The 11,000-nt window shown below is 30.7% G+C and overlaps 2 non-coding genes across 2 annotated transcripts; one reads left to right on the plus strand and one right to left on the minus strand.

Moving 5' to 3' along the window:
* Positions 1–3,918: 3,918 nt before the first annotated feature.
* On the plus strand, positions 3,919–3,990 carry Trnaq-cug. Its single transcript has one exon. It is a non-coding gene; the product is annotated as a tRNA-Gln (tRNA).
* Positions 3,991–4,764: 774 nt separating this feature from the next.
* Positions 4,765–4,836, minus strand: Trnaq-cug. The gene has a single exon. It is a non-coding gene; the product is annotated as a tRNA-Gln (tRNA).
* Positions 4,837–11,000: the final 6,164 nt, after the last annotated feature.

The raw sequence follows: 11,000 nt of genomic DNA on the forward strand, positions 1-11,000 counted from the left end.
GTTTCACCCAAAAGATTTGTTAAACGCTTTATAACTTGATGTATAAAAATTGTACTGCCTGTTGAATGTCAAATGTTTTATTACCAGTAACTTTTAAATAATATTAAATTGGATAACTTTACTCTGAACTATACTTGCAACGACATGTACTCTCTTGAAAACTTGCGTTAATTATAGAGTGAATTGAAATCTTCTTATTTCCCTTTTGTATAAAAATATATACAATATCCCCGTAAAAGAAAGTTACCATTAGTAAACAGAAAATCACCCATCTGAAAATAATGATTCGACTATAAAAAAGCTACTTACAATCTCTTGTAGTAAAATCCCTTGTAGATAAGTAAAAGTACTAATAAGACGAAAACCACCAACTAAAATAAACTGCAAAAGAAACTCCAAAAAGACGCCGAGAATCGCGTGTCGTAGATGTTTATACCTCCCCTCCAGTAAACCAGCTAACTAGAAACCAATCCTTAGATTGGCCCTCAACTGTCCAACCACAAGGTCAAAGAGAACAAAGTAATCTTCAAAATACCCTTATTGTAATCACGTTAACAGACTACCAGAAAGACCTGCTATCCCACTGTAACATCCTACATCTGCAGACTCTTTCTTAAAAATTACATAATTTAATTTACCTATCCTTTGACACCACTAATTAAATTCTAAAACTTTTTCGTATATATTTTCTCCTACAAATAATCAATAAATAAATTTTAATTTACCTATGTATCAAATGCTACAATAAGTTATTTCACTAAACACGTTACAGACGTCAAATAGGCTATTCGATTCCTCTTCATTGGTATAAAATAGTTCGTGTTCCTATTCAATCAAATATCATGGCATTTTATCTCATTGGTGTTTTGTACCACCTGTTTATTTTCTGACTTAAGTGCTCCGAAACATGTTCTTTAAAGATATTCAAATTATTTAAAATTATATCAGGACTTATAAGATCTCTCAGTGATTACCACTTATTTCTATAGTGTTTCATATACCATTTGAAAGCGTACGCGCCTATGATGTTTATAAGGTTTTTAATTAGGTTTTTGGTCTCTAATCAGAATATTAACTCAATTTGAAACGGTTAAAAGTGAAATGTATAACATTTTTGATGTAATTTAAAACAAATGCAGTTTGAAGCCAAACAGTAACGTGGATAAAAGCTGTTAATCCACGAACAATACGTTATGAATTCGTGGTAGTAAAAATTAAACAAATTCATGAAAGAATGGAGTTCAACAGTTTTTGCTCTTAAGTCTAATTATTCTGCTATAGCAAAAATACAAAAAATAAATGTATACAAAAATATGTTTTATTCACATTTTGAGTGAAAATGTTAATAGGCCTTACGCCCCTTCAATAATCTATTATAAAATATCGTACAAGTACAAAAATGTAATTTGTCAGGATCATAGAAATTTCAAATTTTCCTTTATCACTTCCATTACTTTTAGTTTAATGACACTTTTAACATATTATGCAGCACATCTATGCTGATATTTTTAATTTTCCCATGTTGCTTAACCAATAAGTTTAATTTTAAAATTTAGAATGTATTATATCTTTGCCCTCCAAGGATAACACGGTGATAGTTATAATAAATTAAATATTTCCATAAGTTTTTCATGTAGGTGTTAAGAGAATAAGGAAATTTTACTACCTAAGGGCTAATTAATATCAACTTATTTTAATTTTAACAATGTATAGTTGGACAATTTAATATTTAGCCATCCGCTCCAGGGTTTGTGTACGTTTCAAGTTGTGCTGCATGAACTAAGAACAAAGCAATATTCTCGCTGCTTCAGTTCTAATAGCCGAAAGCTCTCAGTAGAAAACGAGCAATTTCCCAAGGGCCTTTAAATGTATTCAGGAGGATGCCTTGCAGCAACCAGAGCAATGGTGCATTATTGCCGATGTTAACGTGTTTCGTACGAACCATGGATTCTCTGAATATCATGTTCATGTTTATTATTAAATACTTTCTGGGATAGAATTTCATTTTCAATATTCCAGTTCCATTATACATACTTTTAAATGGTTTAAATTGTTTTTCATTAGAATAATATATGAACTAACCTCATGATGTCTGTTACCTGTCTAGCTTATGTGGGTTTACTGAGAACTCAGTGCCACTCTCCAAAAGTTCCCTGCGACGAACGAAAAACATTCCTAGAGATAGGAATCCCATAACAGAAAAAATTCTAGAGGGTCTGATAACTGATTTCTTAGATAGCTTCCAAATTAATTGATTAATTTATTTAGTTAAATACATTTTAATAGAAGAAAGTGTAGACGGCATCTAAAGAAATTTGATCGGCATTTGATGGGTTTATTAAAAAAATGAAAAAAATATATATTAAGTAACATAACGATTACATTCTTTTACCTTAGTAAAGCTTACATTAAAGATGTAATGGCATCTACTCTTATTCTATCGAGTTTTTTTTTTGTATCTGTTAATGAGTTTTAACATTTATACTTCACTGACAAACTTTATAAAATGTAAAAGAATAAAACTATATTAAATCAATAAAATAAGTACAGTACGTTAAAGTACAAGTAAAAAAGAGTGCAATCTGTGTAAAACTGAAAACAAGAATGAACAGTGAATAGTAATTGTGCAGGAAACTTATTGTTCAAGAATTTAATATTATTGATTTGATCTATTACCCTTTAGTAATGAGATGGTTTCTTGAGCTGCACAACAGCGGATAACCTGGTGTAGCCTCGCTTTGGAGTAGTCGATGGTGATATGGTGGGGAAGGGAGAAGTAAAAAAGCTAGGGTTCGGCCCCTCCCCCCCCCAGTATTTTAGGCCTTATTCTAAGTGTTTGGAATATTGTGATAGAATATTTTAAAAGAAGTATTCGAATTTATACAATTATATCATGTAAAGAAAACAATTTTTTAATTATTTTAATATTTTTACAGAGAATTTTATTTATACAAACGTTTAGTTGCAAAGTATTTATAAAAGTTATTTGATACAAGATTTATGCATATAACAATATTCTTTAGTGTTCATTGTTACTTTTGTCTATTGGGGGTATAAATTGTCTGAATAAAATTAAAAATGTATATTGTAAAATATACCGTATGCAAAACGTAGTTTAAAAATAATAACTGTAATGAAACTGTATTAACTTTAATTTTTATTTAAAACTTGCTTTTATTTTATTTGACAATTTTTGTTTTCGTTTGTTGAACTTTGTTGAAACATAGTGCAGTTATTAGTATAGTAAATTTGTTTTATAGAACTGAATAGAAAACACAACTAATATTCATATTAGAGTTAGAATTTTAAAATTTAAATAGTAAAGAAAACCGTTTATTTTATTTCAAAAAAGGCCAAGTTGATTTTTATTTTCTTTTCAAAAAAAAAAAAAAAATATTGTAATGATGATATTTGTATTGAATATCATATTAGACACGAAATCAAATTAATTTCAAAATCATGGTCCTTTACAGTTTTGTCACTTTTGGTTAGAAACCTTTGATAGAAAACCTCGATCGATGTTTATTACTTAAAAAATTTAAATATCTTTTCTCATTGAACTTAAATATTTAGTTGATTTGCAAATTAAATTTATGAATATAAACTCTCTAGCTGGTTATATGCTGCTTGTAACAATCAGCTAGACAATAATCTCTATATCAACTTAACACACTTTTATTCCTAAGACAATTCCTATTTACCATCTAAATTAATCATAAATTGCCTAAACACAGTGTAAATTATTATGCAACATACCTTACAAACTCAATCTTGCAATTGAACTCAAATATATTTAAAAGTTGCTCATGGAATCCATGCCCATATTATGAAAAACATTTTTTCATTTGTCACTATTAACCTCTAAGACTATTTAAAATCGCGTTCCTCGCTACGTCATTACACATAGTTTAAATCAGTGGTTCCATGGTGTAATGGTTAGCACTCTGGACTCTGAATCCAGCGATCCGAGTTCAAATCTCGGTGGAACCTAGGAAAATTTTGCTTTTTATTTTGCTTATGACACATATACTTATACTTATAATATTCTGAAACTTATTTTATATTTTATCTAATAGGAAAATATAATAATAAGGAAAATGAACGGTTAACAAGATCAAATGTAATAATAAAGCAATTATTTTGGAAATAAATATTCTGAAATTAATTTCTCAAATTTATATTAGAACAATGTATTACTATGAATTATTTATAGATTAACTTGCTAATAGGAGTAGCTTAATTAGCGAGCCCCTTTAGTAACCGACAAATCCGTAGTTTTTCTTGTGTTTGGGTATTTATTTCCTAATTTCTGGCATATTGTCTCGTTTAGAATATACGTGAGGATAAGGTGAAAAATTATGAATACAATTAATAAAACAAATTAAATTTAAAATTAAACTTATATTACGGTAAACGTAACTTATATATAATTTTACAGACTTTTGAATATGAAATTAGTACCAGAATGTGGACCAATCTAGCGATTTTTCAGTTATCAATTTAAGCTAACACATCACTGGTTAGCTCACTATCAGACCACCCTCGTAAGTATGTGGCTTTTATATTAATTAACTTTATCGATATTATTCATGTGAATATTGAATGACAAATTATTACAAATTATTAGATTACCCGTGTCTTATTTATATAAAACGCACTAATTTTCCGATAACCAAATAAATAAAATATAAACTTTGATCATAAGAAATAACAAACAACATATTTATTGCATTCATTACACAAAATTAAAAGCAAAAATGTGTCAGGTTCCACCGAGATTTGAACTCGGATCGCTGGATTCAGAGTCCAGAGTGCTAACCATTACACCATGGAACCACTTCTAAATTGAAATGCGTAAAACATAATGAGATTGCGATTTTCAACATACGACAGTTTTCATTAAATAACTATATATTTATATTTTGCTTAAATAATGATATATTATTCGTTATATGAGTATGATTTTTAATAGGCAATAACTTTTCAGTTGTGTTGTGTGATAATTATTGATTTTGGTAATCAAACCACCAGAGTTCGGGTGATAAAATCTAAATACCTTTCTCTTTGTACGCACATTATTGTCCGAAGAAATAATTAGAGTTTTGAAAATTGGTGTGAAACTCTACCTATACTGCATCTACTTCGGTGTTAAAAATATATTATTAAAACGATAATATTGTGAAGGTTAATCATACGATGTTTTTCAGTGACTGATGAAGTTTCTCTGTTGGAGTGGATGATTTAATTTAAAGCTCAAATATTTTAGGTTAACCTCATTACATTTTATTGCGTTTTTTAGCTGAGGTAACAAATGAAAAATTAGATTAACAGATATCATACATAGTTTGAAATATTTTATTTATTTAAACTCAATTTCTTTTTACTAGTGAACATTTAGAAGCGGTTAACTCCAAAGGTCAATGGCTTGTCATTAGTTGTAATATTTACAGACTGATATAACTGTAATGTACTTATGTATATTGGATAGTGAGTAATCTCGTTTGATTAGTGAGGTTATCATAAGTAAACTGTTTTTATTACCCTCTGTTGTTGTTGGCTAAACCAATTTAAAAGTAACTTATACAAATTAGGGCATATTAAGTACTCTTGTGATATTTTTAGGAGTACTATTTTCCAACGTTACAAATCTTTTTTCCCGGTTTTTAGACTTACAAAACATTTAATATTTCCGGATTTTACACAGCATAGAAGAGTTGTTGACATAATAATATTATTTCGGCCCAACCGCGGCGAGCCATTATAGTTAAACGAGAACAAATTTGGATTTAAAATCTGTTACCTGAAGAGGGCTCTCTACAACGAGGCAGAGATGTGAATGTTGAGTTTAGCCCCAGTTCATCTTTCTATTAGCGCTGACGCTGTCACAGATCTGATTCCTGGAATCTGGATTATTCATGTTCGTCTGAAGATATCCAAAAGCAGTCGGTAATGAAGAAGCTCAAATAAACTCCTCACATCGTTTTGACATCGGAGACACCTAGCTTACAATACACATTGTAATCTCGATTAAGTCTGTGAAAACTAAAAGTTAGTAAACGTCTATCTTATAGAAAACTTCCTGGCACGTTTTAACAGCTTTTGCCACCCAATTTCACCTCTGATCCATAATACTTATGCACTTTCATGTAACTAACATATTGTAAAAATAATTCAGTTTCCTGTACAAGATCCATTAGTGTCACTTTCCGCTTCCTTTGTCACCTTTAACTTCAATTAGGAAGTAAATTGGAGATAATTTTATAGCCTTTGTAATTTTGCCTTCTCCATTTAAAGTAATTTTATCACCCATGGCATTACACAATGAAGATTTTATCTTAATAAAGGCTTCATTCATTATTAAATAGGAATATTTGTAAGCGAGACTATATTTACTACTGATTACGGATGAACATGTAGTTGGGTTAAAATTAGAATTCACTTTTTGTGGTGACCCATTTATGTACTTAATTACTATTGTTGTTTTATATTTCTACCATTGATTTATTGAATTCGAACTGCAGTAAATTTCCAACTCCTTTTTCTTAGTTTTCAAGGGATACAATATAATCTAGTGGTTTAACTCATTCCTTATATGAAGTATATGTTATCACACAGAATTTATTGTTCAAGAACCCATTTTAACTTTCCAATTTGTTTAAATTTAAAAGGCTTGCGTACTCGTAATCTAGGGGTTTTACTATGTAACTCGCGAAATCATTAAACTTTTTGGAATTGTTTACATTTGGAATAGGGTAAATACTTTCATAATTGATACTTATTTTCATCAAACCTATTGGAGCTGCTATTTGCCGTAAAGCACCAACAAGTGGTGTGTACTACTAGTCGAGAAAATCAGCACATTAAATCTTCAAGAGACCGGGTGTCAATATGTCTTACAGTCCGGTATGTTCTCTAAGTGTATACTTTCATTATTTTACAACTATAAAAGGACAGCATATTTATTAGTTGTTAGAGGTCGGGAAGTTCCGTACATAGGGACCAGCAGTTTTGAGCGGCTGTAAGCGCTTTGAAATTGGAAACTTCCTTAGCAGTTGTCAGAGGTCAATACCAACCATATCCTAGGTAGAAGATTTTAACTCTCTGGAGGTCGGGATCTTCCAGGGCTGAAAATTTCAAATGACCGAATATTCCCAAAAATTGGAGCACACGAGGAATTATTTAATGTCGTATAGCCTTAAAGTAAAATTGCCTGCGAAAGCAGAATTCTTAAGAATCTGATGACGAAAGAGGTTATGAAGTTTTACAGACCATGCCAATGATAGTGGAAACAAAATAGTCTTTTAGTGGCTACCTTTTTCCAAATGTTTAGAGAGCAGAATTCAAAGGCTGGAAGATTTTAGGTGTTTCATGTTTGAGAGTACTCAAATTCTAGCATGTTAATGAGATCGATAAGGTACTATTTCTGTAAGCTTCTATTAGTCAGATGTTCGAAAACATCACCTCAAAGATCCATAGGCGGAGGGCAATTCCTGAGATATCAGGTGATTTAAGTGTTTGAGACAACTAGAGACTAGTGTCATACAACATCCGAGCATTCCTAGAGGTTAGGTAGTGCTAGAGGTCTGATCCGTAAAAGCAGGAAGTCACTTTTCTACGGAAATAGAACTTAAGTGATGAGTAATTACCAAAATCCGGGTGAACTCAGATTCCAGTTATCTTATCTGAAGCCTTTAGATACTAGGTTTATAGCTGAGTGGTTTTGACTGACTAAAATTTTAGATTTCCTATAGATGGTGTAAACTCCGCAGCGTCTAAAACCATACGATTAAGTACACCAAGTTTAGGAACATCAGGAAAATGTACCTTAATCTATTGGTCAGTAATCCGAATTGTTATATTGTTGCACTTTTCCACCCTAATTAAACTAATGAATGCAAACAATATAAGTATGTCAGCAGGAACACACATGTAATGTACATTTGAAGTACTGCAACAACATTTGAGTGAATAATAAAAAGTGTTTTATTATCGCATATAGCTAGTGTTTATATTTATGATATTATTTATGTCACACTCGCTCCCAAAGTTTTAATATGCTAACTGTGCTGCTCAGTTTAAGGCTGGACACTATGCTAATCGGAAGCCATAGTAAAAGAACATCGTATACTATAGCCAGAGTATGTTGATATTTTGTTTAATATACAAAAATTGTGTATATGAAGACTAGAGTAATCTAAATAAACGTTAGCTTACTAAATTTTAAACAAAAGGACTTACTTTTTCTGGTTCAAAAAGTGTCACGCGTTTTAGATATTGATTTTCAACCAATGTCTATAGGGAAGCTATTGAGCTACAAAGTTGTTCCATTACGGAAAGAGTAGAGTAGTTGTCTGCTCCATTGTCAAAGTCCATTAGACCCTTTGTATCTCCAGGAAACTTTTTGGAAGTCTTTGAATTTCTGTTATTCCAATTAAGAGGTCTGTCGAATCATTTCATAAAGGAAACCATTACATCATGTCAGTTTCATTTTTACATTCTCTTTTAATGTAAATATTCTTCTGGCGTATAATGTTATTTCAAATGCTTCAAAGAGTCATGTAGGTATACTGTATATGGTAGATAAAATGTAGAATGTCGTTTCATTTCCAGGATATTTAGTTAAATTTTTTCCTTTTTATTAATTAATACTTCTGTATTAATTAATCAAACCATAATGGAAAAAATCCATTAGCCAGTCAGTGAAATAAAGCAAACTATGAATATAAATAAAAATATTTTGTTTTACCAACATAACAGTCCCCATTAAAATATTTTTGGTAAAACACAAAAAATTACGAAGTAAAAAGATAAATCTAGTATTGAAAAACATACTTATCCTAAATAACCTGTTTATTTTATCGTAAGAGTAAAATACAATATTGATGTCCACGTCAATGATTCATGGACGTTATACAGTCATTGTATATTTTATAGCATAATAAGAAACCGCCTTTAGGTTTTCAGGTCATAATCAAATTAACATTACATTATATTACATCAAATTATAATTACATTTGTGCATGAGATAAATTCATTATCTTCAGTCGATATACAGTAGTACGTTCAAATATTATCTTACACTGTTATTGCTTAGTTGTGAGCATATTCGATAAACAAAATGTACTGTAACATTTAAGTTTACTATGTTGAAATATGCTTGGCATGAAAGCAAGTAAGCCAGTGTAATGTATAATAGTTTTGTTTTTTCTTAACGATTACATTACAGCTTTATCTTGGGTTGTTATGTTTTAAAACGTTATTGTTTAAAAAAGTGACAGTTCCTAAAACCGTTTGTGTACATTTGTTACTGTAAAATATTCTGAATTACACGAGTAGTTTTAATTAGCTTAAATCGAAAAATAATGTTGGATTTGAGCAAACGAAATATTAGGAAGACTTTCTCATATTCAGGCTTAGCTAATAGAGCAACAAGAAAAAGGTTTCTTGGCAGTATATACAGAGGGAGACACATGAGTGAGATTAGACACAGTCAGCATTATGTATCGAAAAGTACACATGTAATGCAAAGGGTTAACCTGACGGGTATCAAAACGCTTGGATTGCCGAGGCGGTTTCACTTGGTAGAAGGCGGCAAGGCCCTACATAAAATCCACACTTACTCAGAACTACGTACGTCACATGACTGTTTCACGGACTGTGTTGCATGCCTAAGCCAAGACTAGATTATATTCATTATAGAATACTATTTAATATATTAGCTAAATTTGTGTTAGCTGGATTAGATATAAATCAGAGCCCCTTGAATTGTGAAAATGTTGAGACTTCCTCTAGACCATCGAGTATTATTTGGAGTGTAAGCAACTTATCTAAGTTAATTTCTTAGGTTAATGAATAATGCTCGATTGCTACTCTTTATATTTTGTACGTTCTAAGTAAATAGAAATAAAAATTAAATGAAATAAAATCTATTCAATGAAGAATTTACAATATTTACAGAAAATTGTCATGAACTGAGTAAAATATGAAAATCATATATGTAAAATTTATGAATGTATGAGTCTATAACAATTTTTCCATTTATACAGATTATACGTTTCATTTGATCGTTTTTGGCTAAATATAAAGTAGGAGTAATACCACATGACACGTAAAAGGCTTCACTGAGTTTGCTTGTGGAATTTCAAATCTGCAGCTAATTTCAGTTTCGAAATGTTTTAAAGACAGACAATGATACAGAAAGGACATTTTTAGATCCCTCGGCAGACAATGACTTTCAGCCAAATTCAATGGTTAGACAAGCATCATCATAAAACTCATTATTATCTATGTAGAAATGAAATGTTACGCAAAATTTAACGTCTATAGATGAAAGATGAAATCTGTCTCGGTATATCTTTGCAAACTCACATTTTAAGTCATTGAGTTAGATTCCAAATAATAAAAGTGTGTTGAAATCAAATCTTGTCCCAAACCTTCAACATTGACTTTCCAAGTCTAATATTATTTATTTTTAACCAGAACTAAAAATTTCACATGTTATAATCTCATATGATTATACTCATTTTGTTTAAAAAATATATTTATCCTACTATTTTCTTGCTGTTAACATAGTTACGACCACTGTAAAGATATTTTCTAACGTTCAGCCAAATCACAAGGGGTGATATTTACCATACTCGAACTGGTGTTTGCCGATATATACATGAAGCTTCATGCAAAACTTTCAAAAGTGTAGGTCGGTTCTTTTTCCAGATATCTTGAAATGAAATTTTTCCAGACCCTCGAGTGATAGGCTCAGCCAATAGTTATGATCATACTGGTAATACCGAATATAAATGAATGCAAGTGGTTTTACGATCTAGGTGACTATATAATATTAACAGCTCCTATGAGGCAGATTGCCACTGCGCGTGTTATCTCGGTAATCCATCTCTGCTTGACAATATGATTGTCCTGATTGTCTACTGTTGACGGATCAAGTTCCATAGTTACAAAATTATGGAACAGTCTATCCACAGGAAAATTGTCCTTGACGTCGA

Source organism: Homalodisca vitripennis, chromosome 4, assembly GCF_021130785.1.
Source record: "Homalodisca vitripennis isolate AUS2020 chromosome 4, UT_GWSS_2.1, whole genome shotgun sequence".
NCBI classification, from domain to species: Eukaryota; Metazoa; Arthropoda; class Insecta; order Hemiptera; family Cicadellidae; genus Homalodisca; species Homalodisca vitripennis.